This window comes from Taudactylus pleione, unplaced genomic scaffold, assembly GCF_031769625.1.
Source record: "Taudactylus pleione unplaced genomic scaffold, aTauple2 ptg000154l, whole genome shotgun sequence".
NCBI lineage: Eukaryota > Metazoa > Chordata > Amphibia > Anura > Myobatrachidae > Taudactylus > Taudactylus pleione.
Window position 1 is genome coordinate 821,905 of NW_028284556.1, and position 16,766 is coordinate 838,670.

Consider the following 16,766-nt stretch of genomic DNA (forward strand, 5'->3'; position numbering starts at 1 on the left):
AATATTTAATTTATATTTTCAAGGGGGCGTGGCCATGCCTCCCTCGATTAGGCCACGCCCCCTTTAACTGGGTCTTGATCACAGGGGTTCTGCTGCAGAAATCTGAGGCTACATAATACACTTGTTACCGGCAAAGGGATATGTAGAATACTTCCCAGTAAAGGCTGCTTGCATATTTGCAGTCAGTTAACCCCAAATTCGCAGTATCGTGCCGGCGATACTTAGCATAAAATAAAGTGATCGCATCAGCAATTACTTTACTTTACTCATCTCCAGGATGGGCTCCTGTCAGAAAGAACCCTTTTCTCTGTACAGTATGTGTTTCTTAATACGTTTGGGTGGTACATAATTTCTTATTGCTGCGAATAGTAGAAATAAGACATTACAATTTTAAGTGAACTAGGTCAGGAATACAACAATATGCTAAATAAGGATTTAGGCCGGGATGTACTAACCTTATGATGTACATCCCGCCAGTCACCGCAAAATTACTAATAGCATATGTACTAACATAACACATTGCGATAAGAGCTGCCCTTTGCGAAGCTGCCGACGCCGGGTGAGGGGGTCTCTGTGTGTCTCCTCCCCCTCCTAGCCACGGGAGCTTCCTGCTGCTGACCTCTGCAGGATGTCTAGGGGGAGGGGCCCTAGATGGCACACCCTAAGCACAATGTGAGGTGCTACCTGCTGAGACTTGTAGTGCTGCAAGCATAAAGAGACAAATGCAAGCGCACACTCTAACCATGCTGAACCTAATAATATAACTGCTAAATAGCATCAAAGAGGTTCTTTGCATAATAATGCCCATAATTATGGGCCTGCCCACCGCATCCAGGTGACCTCTATCAGGCAGGTCCCTAACACTCCTATGGAACAAATATAGGGTACGGGACCCCCCAGGCCAACCCAGCAGAACTCCCCATGGCACCACACTAGTGTGAGATTTAAAGTGAGGGTTAAAGAATAATAAAAAAGGCCTATATGTTAAGTCCTACATAAGTAGGAGGTTATAATAAAAAGTGTATAAAGTGCTACATATATAAAAAACAAACTAAAGAAGTGAAAAAGTGTACATTATGATGATGCCATGAAGCAGTCCAGCCACACCATCCCAGAGAGCCCTGCAGCCCAATACCAGTCCCAAAACTGACACAGCATATATATAATAGGTCTTACCCTCAGTGTGCCTCATTAGATGTGCAGTCTTGGAGTGCAAGGACTCCTTGCTAATTAAAAACACCTAGGAATAGGTGATCTCTTTTTTTACAGTTTATTATATCTTGGATCACTATAGAGCCACCCTTATCCATGGCTATAAGAGATTGCAGAGCCTTAGATTCCCCCAATGTTAGATTAAAATATTGCTCTATGGAATGAAAGTCCTGGCAGTCTATTCCAAGGAGTAAATTTACTAAGATTCGAGTTTGGTCGAGATTGCAATCTCGTGTGAGTTTAGGCATGTTTTTCATCTCGCAAATTTACTAAAGACAAACTAGTGTGAGTTTGGGAGAGAGTTTTCATTTGGGTGAGATTGCAAACTTGAATCAACTCACCATCAGCAAAACTCTGAAGTAAAAAAGATGCAACTCAGGAATTTACCAAGAATCGAGATTACAATCTCGGGTGAGAATGTAGCAAACTGGCAGAGAAATTGAAGTTTCAAATAGACCACCTCCTGAGCTGCGAGTTTTGCAGAAACATACACAGATAAGTGTGATTTGTGTATGTTTCTTCATGTGTACCTAGTTTAAAGTGTTTTTATTTAAAAAATATGACGTAGGGTCCCCCCCAAAAGCATAACCAGCTCTGGACTGCTCATCCAGCCCTGGTTCCTAAAATTACAGGGAACAAAATGAGTAGGGTTCCCCCTGTAATTTAGGAACCATATATATATATATATATATATTAGAGATGTGCGCCGACCCCTGTGTTTTGGTTTTGGATCTGGATCTCCCCTGGTTTTGGATCTGGATTGGTTTTGCCAAAACCTTACCTCCGTGTTTTGTTTTCGTGTTTTGGTTTTTGATCTGGTTAATTTCGGCTAAAATCACATAAAATGGGCCTTTGTTTGTTCCTACAGTATTAATAACCTCAATAACATTTATTTTCACTCGTTTCCAGTCAATTTTGACCACCTCACAGCTCACAATATTGATTCTTTCATCTAGTTAAAGGGTCAAAAGGTTGCATCCAGCTTGCTGGCTCAAAACTGATTGAAATAATTATTAATAAAGTTGAGGACTATGCAAAGATGATGGTTGGGATACCCTTGAGGATTGAAGACTTGATAGTTGATAGTTGGTGCAGCCCCTGGCTGTAAAATTGATAATAAATTAATTATAAAACAAGCACTCCAAATTGCCTCTTTTTCCAGCCAGTACTGAAAGGGACTGTCTGACATGCCTATTAGGATGTTATCTCTGAAATAGAGACCGTATCTGTGAATGGAGACCGTATCACACATAGTCATGGTAGAAGACCTGTCACTAGTAGGCAGTTCTCTCAGGCCCGACCAGATGTCATTTTTTGGTGAACAATCTGAATGACCAGCAGGCATTCTGTAAGAAAAATGTAGTTTTTTCCTGACAGCTACAGAAACTGAAGGAGGAGATGATGACGTTTAACGTGCGGCTGCAGCTGACAATTTTTTTACCAACAGCTCTTTGCATTCTGTAGTTTTAGATTTCGGTCACAAGCAGTGACATAGGTTCATCTCAGATGCCAGGAGGCAAGCAATATTTTGGTGCCCCCCCCCCTATCACAGCCGATGACACTGTAATGTAGAAATTCGCATGTAGACAGACTATAGATAGACCAAGGCAGCGGCTGATGGTCTGACATGGAGCTCTCCTCTAGTTTAGGGTGGCTTCCCAGGTGTCGGGAAGAGGTGCCATGTATTGGGCAGCCGTAACGGTATACTCCGGGTACATAGTTACAGCCCTAAGTGGGGTGAATATGTTGTGGACAAGGGAGGGGGTGCCCCTTCAGAGCTGGAGCCCGGCGGCAGGTGCCTCCATTGTCTCCCATAGTTCTGCCCCTGGTCACAAGATAGGACTTAAACCTAGGATCCAGAATGGTGGCCAACATATATTTTTCAGATTTCAATAGATTTACGACTCTTGGATCCTGGTGAAGTGAATCAAGGGCTTGATCCACCAGCCAACATACTTTGCACAATCACTCCATTTCAGCTCCTCCTTCAGTTTCTTCATCTGTTCTTGCAAAAGTCTGATGAGGGGAATGACCTGGCAGTGTCTGAACTAACTTCACGTGTGGCAAGTTCAAAGGGTTTCAGAACCTTGTACAACACGGAAATTATTCTCCATTGCACTTGAGTAAGGTGCATTCCCCCTCCATGGCCTATGTCATACGCCATTGTATAACCCTGGATGGCTTTTTGCTGTTCCTCCATCCGCTGAAGCATATAGAGGGTAGAATTCCACCGAGTTACTACCTTCAGCTGATGGCAGGGCAAATTTAACAGTACCTGCTGGTCATGCAATCTTCAACAAGCGGTCGCTGAATGTCTAAAATGTCCAGATATTTTGCGGGTCACCGAGAGCATCTCCTGCATGCTCCTGTCATTTTTTTAAAAATGTTGCACCACCAAATTAATTGTGTGAGCAAAACATGGGACGTGTTGGAAATTGCCCACATGTAATGCTCTCACAATATTGGTGGCATTGTCCGAAATCACAAATCCCGAATAGAGTCCAAGTGGGGTAAGCCATTTAGCAATGATTTCCCTGAGTTTTTCTAAGAGGTTCTCAGTGGTATGCCTCTTAGTGAAACCAGTTATACAAAGAGTAGTCTGCCTCTGTGTCAGCTGTCTTTTGGTAGATGTTGCTGCTGCTGTTGCAGGCAATACACCTACCCAGTGGGCTGTCACAGTAATGTAATCCTTAGTTTGCCCTGTCCCACTTGTCCACATATCAGTGGTCAAGTCTACAGTGAGTACAGCGGCATTTCTGAGGACATTAATAAGGTTTTTTTAATGTCTTTGTACAGACTTGGAATTGCTGTTAAAGTGGAATCTAGAAGGGATCTGGTAGCGAGGACATAGGACCTCAATTAACTGTTGAAAACCCACTGCAGTAATGGTGGATACTGGACACACATCTACCAGCATAGCTGTTATGGCATCAGCAATCCACTGTGCAACTGGGTGATTGCTGTCATACTTGTTTGCCCTTGCAAATGATTGACAGTTAATTGTTTTTTGGAGGATACACGACAAGTAGTCTTCCTCCTGGTCCCCTTTTGGGATGAAAATCCACTCACAGCAACAGGCATAGTCATCAAGGATCTTTCTGAGGAATCATGGATACGAAAGGAGTCAATCATGCTTCGAATAACAACATTGGATGCAGCAGGACTACTCCCGATGACTAATGAGGATGTTGATGATGCAGGTGTTGGTGTTGGAGTTCAAATGCGCTTGGATCCCACAGAGAGGGAGCAGGTAGGTGACACTGGACTTGTTACATTTTCAGTTTTGCAACTTGGCGACATACACTTTGATATTTGATGAATGCGCTCCAAGTGATGTAACAAGGAGGAGGTTCCTAGGTGGTTTAGGCCCCTCCCTCTACTCACTTTTGCTTGGCAATGGTTACATATGGCTTGACAACTGTTGTCCGGCTTGGGGTGGAAATAATTCCACACGTGAGAAGTGGAATTTTTTGTCTTTTGCCCGGCATGACAAAAATGGGCTTTGGCTTTTTCAATCCATGGGCAACATCTGTTGCCTTACTTACACAAAGGATATCCTCGGCATCAACATCCTCATCACCAACATCTTCATCACCAACCTCTTTATCATCAACATCCTCATCATCCTTAGCACCTTCAACTACCAAAATATCCTCCTCCTCCATGTGCAATTCCACAGAAGCATCCTTGATGACTACATCTGCAAGATGTTGACTGCCCTTCCCCACATTTATAGAGGGCACACAAATGTTGGAACTTGGAGGATCCTCCAGTACACTAGTATTTAGGTCTGGCTCACACATGGCAACCGCGGACACACTTGCACTCTCCTTGGGGATTTGTGATTTTGATTTCTCAGGGCACACAGTTGGTTTTTCCGGAGCTGTCTTACTCATCTTAACAACTTTAAATTTTTTTATGGCACCACCACCACTAGTACTACAAGCAGAAGGGCTATCAGAATCAGAACCAGCAGTCTTCATAAAGATAGGCCAAGACCTTATCCTTTCCTTGCCACTTCATGTAGTGAATGGCATATTGCCATTTTTTTGTTTATCTATAGGCAAATTACCTTTGCATATTTTTTCTTAACTTCAGTAAAAGTAGCTTTACCATATCGATGGCATGACTTAAGCCCTGGGGCATGGGCCTTCATAGAGGACGAGGAAGTTGACAGTCTTGCACTGCTGGCAGCAGTTACAACATGTGATTCTTGGCCTTGCACTCATGTCATGTTACAGCCCTACATATTTTCTGCGGTCTTGAGGCAGTGTCACAAGCACCAATAGTGTAGCCAAGGTGCGGTTACAAAATTCACACACGTGCAGTCGTGCGCACACAGACTAATATTAGACAAAAAAATACACTTTTTTTTTTTTTCAGGTCCAGAAATTGGGCCCAGAGCACAGACTGATGACGACTGGAGTCGGGCAGCACTAGGTTGCGTTGGTGACTTGCTGTATCTTGTGCGACTAAGCTTAACATGCACACACACACACAGACAAATATTAGACAAAAAAATACACTTTTTAAAAAAAATTTCAGGTCCAGAACTTGGGCCAGGAGCACAGATTGATGAAAACTGGAGTTGGGCAGCACTAGGTTGCGTTGCTGACTTGCTGTATCTTGCGCGGCTAAGCCTAACATGCACACGCACACAGACAAATATTAGACAAAGAAAGACAATTTTTTTTTTTTTAGGCCCAGAGCACAGATTGATGACTGGAGTCAGGCAGGACTAGGTTGAATTGCTGACTTGGACTTGCTGTATCTTGTGCGACTAAGCCTAACACGCACACACACAGAGACAAATATTAGACAAAAAAAGACAATTTATTTTTTTCAGTTCCAGAACTTGGGCCCAGAGCACAGATTGATGATGACTGGAGTTGGGCAGCACTAGGTTGCATTGCTGACTTGCTGTATCTTGTGCGGCTAATTCTAACATGCACACACACACAGACAAATATTAGACAAAAAAATACACTTTTTAATTTTTTTCAGGTCCAGAACTTGGGCCCAAAGCACAGATTGATGACGACTGGAGTCGGACAGCACTCGGTTGCGTTGCTGACTTGCTGTATTTTGTGTGGCTAAGTCTAACACACACACACACACAAAATATTAGACAAAAAAAGACAATTTTATTATTTATTTTTTTAGGTCCAGAACTTGGGCGCAGAGCACAGATTGATGACGACTGGAGTCAGGCAGCACTAGGTTGTATTGCTGTATCTTCTGCGGCTAAGCCTAACATGCACACACAGAAAAAAATAAAAAGACAATATATATATTTTTTTTTTCGGGTCCAGAACTTGTGCACAGATGGATGCAGCAGACAGCACAGCACCAGCCCAGCTGGATCAGCACCAGCCCAGATGGACGCAGCAGACAGCACAGCACCAGCCCAGATGGATCAGCAACAGTACCATCCCAGATGGATACAGCAGACAGCACAGTACCAGCCCAGATGGATTAGCACCAGCACAAATGGACGCAGAAGATAGCACAGCACCAGCCTAGATGGATCAGCAACAGCACCAGGCAAGATGGACACAGCAGACAGCACAGCAGTGACAGCACCAGATGGATCAGCAGTGCACCAGCCCAGGACACAGCAGACAGCACAGCACCAGCACAGGTAAGTAAGTACCTCCCAGCCCTACACTACCCACCCTCACTGTTCAGTCTCCACAGCCAAAGTGAAATTCTGGCCGCCATGTCCCTTATATATAGAGACAAAAGCTCATGAGCCACAAGCTTTCCAAACAGATATATACTGTATATAATGTTCACGTCTTAGTTAATAATAATGCTGGGGTGACTAACCCATTAGGGACCAACTGAGACCCTTATCACAAAAATATTGAAAAAGGGGACACTCACCAATCTTCTAAAAACATTTCTTTATTACATACCCATAAAAGTTTTACAGCATCAGAAAGTTCAACGTTTCCGTGCTATTTGTGGCTGGTCAATTTTTTCATCATCCCCATACAGGGTGTAAAATTCAAATCCAGCATCGTGTTACGTGTACGTCTGAACATGTAGTGTACATTCTGATGTGCCCTTGCTCCTTGTATTATGTGGGTAAGAACATCCGCCGCTTTCGAGAAAGAAAGGCCAACCACAGGTCCTCAATTAGGGCCGCCTTGTCCAGTGCATCATCTGATAAGCCTGTGGCCAGGCATTTTTATGAAGTTCATCATGCTTTGTCATCACTAATATGCATCATCACTGGATGACACCGCCAAGAAGAGATGGGGACCGTGACAAGTTGCTGCTGGGGAAAGAGGCTATCTGGACTCACAAATTGGATACGATGTACCCTCGTGGTCTGAATGAAGCCATGCATTTAAGTATGTTTCTTGATTAAAGGGCGATGGATCAATTTTGGGGGTGCACCAGCTGAAAAAAAAATTTGGGAAAATAATTAAAAAAAAATGTTTTAATTAATTTTTTGTTATTGTGTATTGTGAAGTTTTTGCAGTGGCTAAACTGTGGAGTCTATAACTTTTTAATAGTATATAATTTTGTAGCTTGTTTATATACTGTATGTATATGACTTCTGTTTCAAACAGAGTAATATATATGTGTGTAGGTTATTTATACTCTTCCTATGCAAAGGACTACTCTCCTATGTTGTTCATCACATTGGCAAGTGTATAAAATTTGTAATTCTGTAATAGTATAACTCTGGGGGTGCTGCTTAATGACATCTAGACGTATAATAGCATATGCTGAAAAGAGATTGTTTATAGGAGTTGCCTGACAACAGAGGCACGTGCGCACTGATATGGTCAGCTAATGGAGAGGATGTTGTTGTAGGGTTGCCCTGACAACCCACCTGAATGCCTTCCAAGTAGGGGAAGTTAGTGGCAGTGGAACGCACGCCAGCTGGACTGATCGATGTACTTAGCAACAGGAGGTGAGAAAGATTTCTGTGTAGATTGCCAATGTGTGCGATTAATGTTTGTAAACCTGTGCTGTTATCATGCAGTACATTAATTTGTAATTATGTGACCCAGAGTGGGTGCTATTATTAGGTAGCAACAATTATTTTGTGGTGAGCGTTTGGGCGTGGGGCTCCCGGAGTTGCTCTGGCTGGGCCTTTTTCAGGGCATCACCACTTAATTCACATAGATATTTTTTCATCACTTTTATATTTGTTTGTCTATTATTTATGTAATTTTAACGCTTTCTCATTATATTAACACTTATTGATTTATCTATATTTTACACTTCACTGTCACCTTTTTTCCCTTTTTCGTGTGATACCCTGGGGATGGTCCTTGGCTAGATTATTTTGGGTTTCCCTGCGCCTCGGACGTGAACCCCATAATGTTAGGGATGCTAGTATAGAGGAGCCTTGATGCTGGTCTGGCGCTTATTCATATATTTGCAAATGTATGTAACTAATACCTCTGAAGAGGGAGGGAGCTGTGCTGTGCTGCTGTGCATAGGGGCTTGCTACAGTTGTGTTGAACTTATCATTGTCAGTCACTCAGGGGCTTGCTGCTTAGTGTCCATAGGGGCTGGCTGTTGTCCATATAGGGGCTGGCTATTGTGAGGTTGTCCTGTCCATAGGGGCTGGCTGTTGTCCATAAAATAATCCATAAAGGGGCTGGCTGGCTGTTGTCCTGTCCATAGGGGCTGGCAGGCTGTAGTCCATAGGGGCTGGTTGGCTGTAGTCCATAGCGGCTGACTGTATTCAAAAGGGTTGGCTGGCTGTTGTTCTGTCCATAGGGGCTGGCTGTTGTTGTCCATAGGGGCTGGATGTTCTGTTGTGTTATCCAGGGGGTGCTCTGTCCATCAGGGGTGCTCTTCACCCCCAGTGTGAAAAAAATAAAAATATATTTTTTTATTTCTGTGTGTGCGTTAGCCACACTTATTATTATCAGCAATGTAGGTGTGCAGGTGTGCTGCCTGTGTCTCATTTACCAAAGGGCTGCTGCCTCAGTCAGGGGTGCTTCCCCCCTCCCGTCCCAGTGTGAAAAAAATAAAACAAATTTTTTTGTGTGTGCATGTTAGCCACACCTGCCATGTGTAAAATAATAAAAACAATTTTTTTGTGTGCGTGTTAGCCACACTTATCAGCAATGTAGGTGCGCAGGAGTGCTGTGCTGCCTGTGTCGTTTATCAAGAGGCTGTTGCCTCGTTCAGGTGCTCTCCCTCCCAAGTGCCCTCAAAAAATTAATTCATCAATGTGTTTAATTTGTGTGTGTGTGTGTGTGTGCACGCACGTTAGCCACACTTATCACCAGCAACGTAGATCCGCAGGGGTGCTGCCTATATCGTTTATCAAGAGGCTGGTGCCTCATTCGGGTGCTAAAAATGTATTCAATCAAAATCAATCAAACAATCAATGTGTTTTTTTTTGTCTGTGTGCGCGCGCGTTAGCCACACTTATCACCAGCAATGTATAGTAGCTGTGCAGGGGTCCTGTGCTGCCTGTGTCATTTATCAAGAGGCTGGTGCCTCGCTCGGGTGCTCTCCCTCCCAAGTGCTCCCCCAAAAATAATTAATCAATGTGTTTTTGTTTTCTGTATGTGTACATTAGCCATGACATCACAAATGCCTCTGCTGAGATTTGCATAAACATTTTCAAAGGTGAAAATAGAGGATATGATTAAAAAAATTTGAATAAGCAGCTAAAACTGCATTATCTGATTTATAGTGTCCCTACTCCCTATCCATGGCCCCTCTACCTGAATTTTAGTGAGTCAGAGGGGCAACTCCATGCAACCGTATTCCAGAGTGCAGCTGCTCCTCCTGTAGTCCAGGTCAGAAGATATGTAGGGGGTGTGGTGATGATATAAACTAGAGATGAGCGGTTCGGATTCTGTGGAATCCGAACCGCTCCGAACATTGGGGATCCGAGTCCACCCGAACCCTGTTCGGGTGTTCACCGCCTGACTCGGATCCCCGTTCGGGGCCGAACGGTGGCCGCCTGATGTCGGATTCTCACTAGAGAATCCGACATCAGGGCTCCTATTGTGTAGGGCAGAGCGCTGTGATAGCGGGGATACAGGTAAGTTTTTATTTTTTTATTTTTTATTTGTGCAAGGGCCGGGGGCGCTACTGGGGGGGGTCTGCTACTGGGTGGGTCTGCTACTGGGGGTGCGGGGAGGCCATACTACTGGGGGGGTCTGCACTACTGGGGGGGTCTGCTACTGGGGGGGCTATACTACTGGGGGGGCCATACTACTGGGGGCCTGCTACTGGGGGGGGTCTGCTACTGGGGGGGCCATACTACTGAGGGGCCTGCTGCTGGGGGGCCATACTACTGGGGGGGCATACTACAGGGGGGGCCATACTACAGGGGGGGCCATACTACAGGGGGGCTACTACTGGGGCAGCCTACTACTGGGGGGGCCTGCTACTGGGGCAGCCTACTACTGGGGGGGCCATACTACTGGGGGACATACTACTGGGTGGCATGCTAATGGGGGGCATACTACTGAGGGGGCCTGCTAATGGGGGGCATACTACTGGGGGGGCCTGCTAATAGGGGGCATACTACTGGATGGCATGCTAATGGGGGGCATATTACTGGAGGGGCCTGCTAATGGGGGGCATTCTACTGGGGGAACTGCATAGTGGACCCTACTACTAAGGGGACTGCATAGGGGGCACCACTGCTGGGGGCATTGTGTAAGGGACACCGTTACTGTGGGCATTGTGTAAAAGGGGCATTACTGTGGGCATTGTGTAAAAGGGTCACTACTGTGGGCATTGTGTAAAAGGGGAACTACTGTGTGTCGTAACATAAACAAGAGACACTACTTTATGGTGTAATGTGAATCAGGGGCACTATGTGTGGTGTAATGTGAATAAGATTGTGCACTGTGACTCCTAGGGCCGTAGCCCACTATGTAAACAAGTACTGTGATTCTGCTGGCCGTACCCCACTGGGTGGGTGCACTACTTTTCATTTCTGCCACTGCTGTGTGGCAATGTGTCATAGATGTGCTTTATACTGTGGTGTCTGTGTCATTGTGCCGCTTTGTCGCTTAGTAACCAGTCAGCTCACTGCAACCTTTGGCCAATAATGTTGAAAACAATATTATAAGCTGTGATATGGTCTAAATTGACTGGAAATTAATGTTATTGAGGTTAATAATACTCTAGGAAGAAAAAAAAAACCAATTTATGTGATTTTAGCTTTTTTTGTCAATTTTTGTAAAAAAATCCAAATCCAAATCCAAATCCAAAGCCAGTCACCGCAGTTTGGCAAATCCAAATCCAAATCCAAAGCCGGACGACGAATTAGAACCAAATCCAAATCCGGCAAAAATGGTCCGGCGCACATCCCTAATATAAACTAAAATGGAGCTCACATCCACTAAAGTGGACAATGAATCCCCAATCTAATAGGGAGCGCAGCTGTAATTTATACACAACACTGTATGGGATGATGATATAGGCTTGGGTGATGGTATAATCTGGGGCGATGTATACATCATCTTCTTCACACAATATTAATTTGTTTCCCTCTGGAATCCACCATTACAGGTGCCTTTGTAATTTTTGCACGTAATTGACGGTAAAGGTCATTCTCGTAGAATTGTAGTTCATTTTGATGGGCATCATCTTCTCCACATTTTGGGGAAGTAGTCTCAAGCCGATCACTGACAAGGTTCCTGGCTGTGCTGAGAACTCTTTCTGAGTACACACTGGAAGGTGGGTAGCTCAAGTAAAGCAAAGGCAGTTTTGTGTAAGGGCCTCCAAATTGCTTCTTTTTCTTGTCAGTAGTTATTTACATCTCTTCAGATCTGTGTCCGTTTTGAAGAAAAAACAATGTCTTCATCCCTTCTGGGATGAAAATTCACTTTCAGCAGCAGGCATGGCGCTCAAGACACAATGTAAGACTTAAACCTTAAATCTTAAATGTTGCATTTGCTACTCTGTTCCGCTTGTCCACAATATCTGCTCCGGTCAAGTGGATAGTGGGTACAACGGCAGTTTGAACTGAAGGCCACTAACTAACTATGGCCCTGATTCAGACCCACTCGCAAGTGGGCATACGTACGTTCGGCGTACGTAAAAAAATATTTAAATTCAAGCACTCGCTCGTATTTTCGTACGCAGCTAAAAATCCGCCCCAAACTCAGGCGACCCCTCCTCTAACTAACGAGCGTGCCAAATAGCGAGCGTACATCCCCGAAATGGCTTGAAGGGAACGCACGCACAAGTACAAACCGGAAGTGGGCCTGTCAGATTCCGATTACCTGCTTATTTTTCTGCCTACCTCCCTCAATCGTATCATGCCAATCAATGTATCAATTAGCTTAATTGTTTTTTTTTTTTCAACACAATGCAATAAACTTTAATCTTGTCCGTGTTTGTGTTTACTCGCAGAATACGTACGGCTGAAACCTTCGCTTTTATTGTTCAAAAGACATGTTAGCCACAATTAAACAATTGTTCTATTTGTTTATATCCCCACAAATTTCTGTGGTTCATTTCTTTATTTAAATTTGCTTACGCATGTCACTGCATCAAGCCTATCATAACTCTCAAGAGATTTGTGGCCCTGTCGAACACATGACTCATACACTAACCAATAGAATTTGTCCTGTTAATTTCCCAAATACATTAGCCAATCAAATTTTTTTTTGGTGCTTTATTAAAAATAATTTTCTAAAAATACACCATTGCCATCATGAGATCCACCGCATTCACCAGGCGCGAACTGCTGGTGCTCACGGAGGTGATGGACAGGCGGATCACCAGTCAGCCTCCACCCATCTCAAATAGAAGAAAGCGTTCCGCATATGCGGAGGTACGTCACTCCTTCGGCTCACGCCGACATATTGGCCAGCTGGAGCGCAGGTGGTTGGACCTGCACCGGCGTATGCCCCGCTTGCTGGCATGCTTTCGCATGCAGATCGAGGAAAGTAAGTTTTATGGACTGTGGTTTTCAAGTTTATCTTGTGGGCCCTAACTGCATGTGCATGTTTTCATGTCTGTCCTATTTAGTCATTGTACTTATATATTTTTTTTTTAATTTGGATTCCTGTTGAAACTAACCACAATATTTTTTACATCTTTTAGGGGCACAGCAAAGACTATGGCGTCATCGGCAGACAAGACGCCGGTCCCGGCCCCTCTCTCCAACCCCCAATTCCTCAATTACCCCCTCCTCCCCAGACCCTGTGGCCGAGATTTCTGGTCTACTTTCCCTCCAGCCCAATTCCCCCTATCCTCCATCCGCCCCTCCTCCAAATACCCCCTCCCAGGATTCTTCCAACACCCTGCCCCTAGGTTTGGGGAATGTAGCCACCTCCGAGGTGGTCGAGGGAGTGGCTTCTCGCTCTGGCGTTTTGCCGAACGGTATGTTTTTTTATTTTGTTTTGGGCACCACAAACTGTTTGTATGTAATCATGTGTCGTCCCCATTTTTGTTGGCTTTCTGTCGCCTTAGGGTATTTTTGGGGGTTGTCTTTACCTGTTCCTGCTGATTTCACCATACACATATCACACCTGTGTGCATTTTTTTAGGGCCCTTGTATTTTTGGCATAGGACATTTTGGGGTGCTAGGTTTTATCCGTGGAATGTTTTTTTTTGCCACAAGCTTTTAAGTTTTGGTTTGCTTGTTTTGTGTTTTTTTGGAATGTTGCTTCATTATTGATGTATTAATCCCCAAACTTTTGTCACCAACAGAGGAACAGAGGCGTCGGACAGAAATCTGTCAGTGTGTGGTACGTATGCGGGAGCAAGTCACCGGGCTTCTGCAGGGCCTTGACCATCTGGCGGTCCTCCTTAGGAATTAGTTTGTTTTTTTTCAAATTGTTTACAAATAAATCAGTTTTAATTCACGCTCTGTCTCATGCGTTTTTAGTAAATCCAAGAATCTTTACACTGACATAAGTAGACTCTTCAAGCAAGGATTGCCAAAGAATCTCACTACAGATTGTGTGTTGTATTTTGAAGGCAAACAGGCACAAGAAACACCTCCCAGTACCAATGTCATTTTCCTTTTTTGGGGTGGACAACATGATAGTTTACCACATTTCACAGGTTCCTATTTGGTGGCCAATCTGCTTAGGCCAATCTTACGAAGCCAGCTGATTGTACAGGATTCCTTGGTGTGTTGGTTAGTACCCCGAAAACATATTACATTTTAGCTCCACTTGCTTCATTACTGGGTTACCCCTTAGGTAAAATTAACGTTTGGGAGTTTGTTTACACTTGCTTCTAACGTGCCCAAAAAGGAAACAAATTACACTCTCCAAATATTTATTCACAACAGAAATCAAAAAACAAAGTGGTCACTCACAAACAAAACACACAGTGATAATCAGAAATACACCACATACCAAAAACAGGAAACAAACACACAACAAATCAAGAACTGGTTGACGAAGGTCCATGCCCACATGATTTCACAAATTTGGCGTAGCAATATGGGTGTCATAATATATTCCAGAAGTTGCCACATAAAGGTTTTTGAAGGGTAGCAGGAAGTAGTCATCGTGGGAGTGGCAAAGATTATGCAAACAAACAGAAGATGGTGCAAGAATTAATATCAAAAAAGATGAACGCCAAAAAACCGTAACACATTGGGTATACACACTGTTGTTTGGTCAATAATTACCTAAAATATCGGGCCACCACATCATCGCGTATGGCCCCCCCACATACTGACCTCCGACCAACCTCGGGGGGGCCATCTTCAGGTAAGGCATCCTCTGGCTGCATTGGGACACCACTCCTTATGGCGATGTTGTGAAATATCCCACACAGGACCACAATTTTCGAAACCATATCCGGCAAATACATGAGCTCGCCACCAGAGCGGTGGAGGCATCTGAATCGGCATTTTAAAACTCCGATACAGCGCTCCACCACTTGCCTGGTGGCTGTAAGTGCGGTATTAAACTCACTTTGTGGGCCTGGTGTGGGAGCCAAATAAGGAGTGAGCAGCCAGGGCATGCAAGGGTATCCACTGTCTCCTGTGAAAAAGAATAGACAACATCAGGATCACTGTGTATCAAGCTTAACATTGTTATGTACTAAAGGTCTCCACTTACCCAGAAGCCACGCATCACCAGCTTGTAGGTTGTTTAATTTGTGCCATATCCCTGATTGCCGGATGACGAAGGAGTCATGTGCACTTCCTGGTAATTTTGCATTCAGGGACAGGATCTGGAGGGAGGCATCACATACCACCATTACATTCAGGGAGTGATAGTGTTTACGGTTGCAAAATATTGCCTCCAGCCGTGCTGGAGGCTGAAGTGGTATGTGAGTACCATCCACAACCCCTATGATGTGTGGGAAGCCAGCTATTTGGTAAAAATTGGCCTTGGCCACACTAAGGGCACCCATATCCAAAGGCATTTGAATAAAATGATGGAGGTGCTTGAAAAGTGCCTCCATCACTGCCCTCAGGATCCTGGAAAAGGAGGATTGTGAGATGCCCGCCACTATTCCCACCGTTGTTTGAAGTGATCCTGAGGCACAGAAATGTAACACCGCCATAAATTGCGTAAGTGGTGGTATTGCTGTTGGACTGTCAATTTGCCGCTCAAGATCACTCTCTATTAATGAGAGAGTGTCTATGATGATTTTGGGAGGAAGACGGTAGCGTCTTAAAACCTCATCATCGGGCATTCCAAAAAGGGTGACACGTGTTCAAAATATCTGGGGCCTTGCACGCCTACGATGCCTACGCCTGGGACGAGATTGAGGTTGGTCGGCTTCCGGGAGCATGGCCAGAACAATCCGCCCAAGATCAACCTAAAATGGCAAGATTTGAATGTAAGGCTTTGGACCCACCCCAAAAGAAAATTAAAACAACTTAGCTTGATGATACCATCCATTGCTGCTTACATGCCGGGGTATTGTCATGATACATCAAAACTGAAAATAATCCCAATATTAATTTGTAAAAGTTTAGTCTGGGCATTTATGTTTCTAAATTTGGTGCTAGACAAAACATAAAATAGGCGAAACACACATTTGGGCAAAGAGCAAAACGACATTGCACACAGTACATCAAAATGGGGTCAAATGTAAGCCAAAAATGCTAAAGGGCAACCACAAACAATTTTACAGGATGACTAAGCATTTAAAAATGCGCAAATTAGTTTGCCAATACAAGTTAATAAACAAACAGAGAAAAATGCGCTAATTAGTTCGCCAATACAAGTCACTATACAAACAGAGAAAAATGCGCTAATTAGTTCGCCAATACAAGTTAATAAACAAACAGAGAAAAATTCGCTAATTAGTTCGCCAATACAAGTCACTATACAAACAGAGAAAAATGCGCTAATTAGTTCGCAAATACAAGTTAATAAACAAACAAAGAAAAATGCGCTAATTAGTTCGCCAATACAAGTCACTATACCAACAGAGAAAAATGCGCTAATTAGTTCGCAAATACAAGTTAATAAACAAACAGAGAAAAATGCGCTAATTAGTTCGCAAATACAAGTTAATAAACAAACAGAGAAAAATGCGCAAATTAGTTCGCAAATACAAGTTAATAAACAAACAGAGAAAAATGCGCTAATTAGTTCGCCAATACAAGTCACTATACAAAC

General features: G+C 43.9%; 1 long non-coding RNA gene across 1 annotated transcript in view; it reads right to left on the minus strand.

Moving 5' to 3' along the window:
* Positions 1 to 15,856: 15,856 nt before the first annotated feature.
* LOC148521842 (uncharacterized) overlaps positions 15,857 to 16,766 on the minus strand; it is a 46,438-nt gene continuing 45,528 nt past the window's right edge. Inside the window, exon 5 of the long non-coding RNA XR_015878781.1 lies at positions 15,857 to 16,080. This is a non-coding gene — a long non-coding RNA (uncharacterized LOC148521842). The remainder of the gene's footprint in view (positions 16,081 to 16,766) is intronic.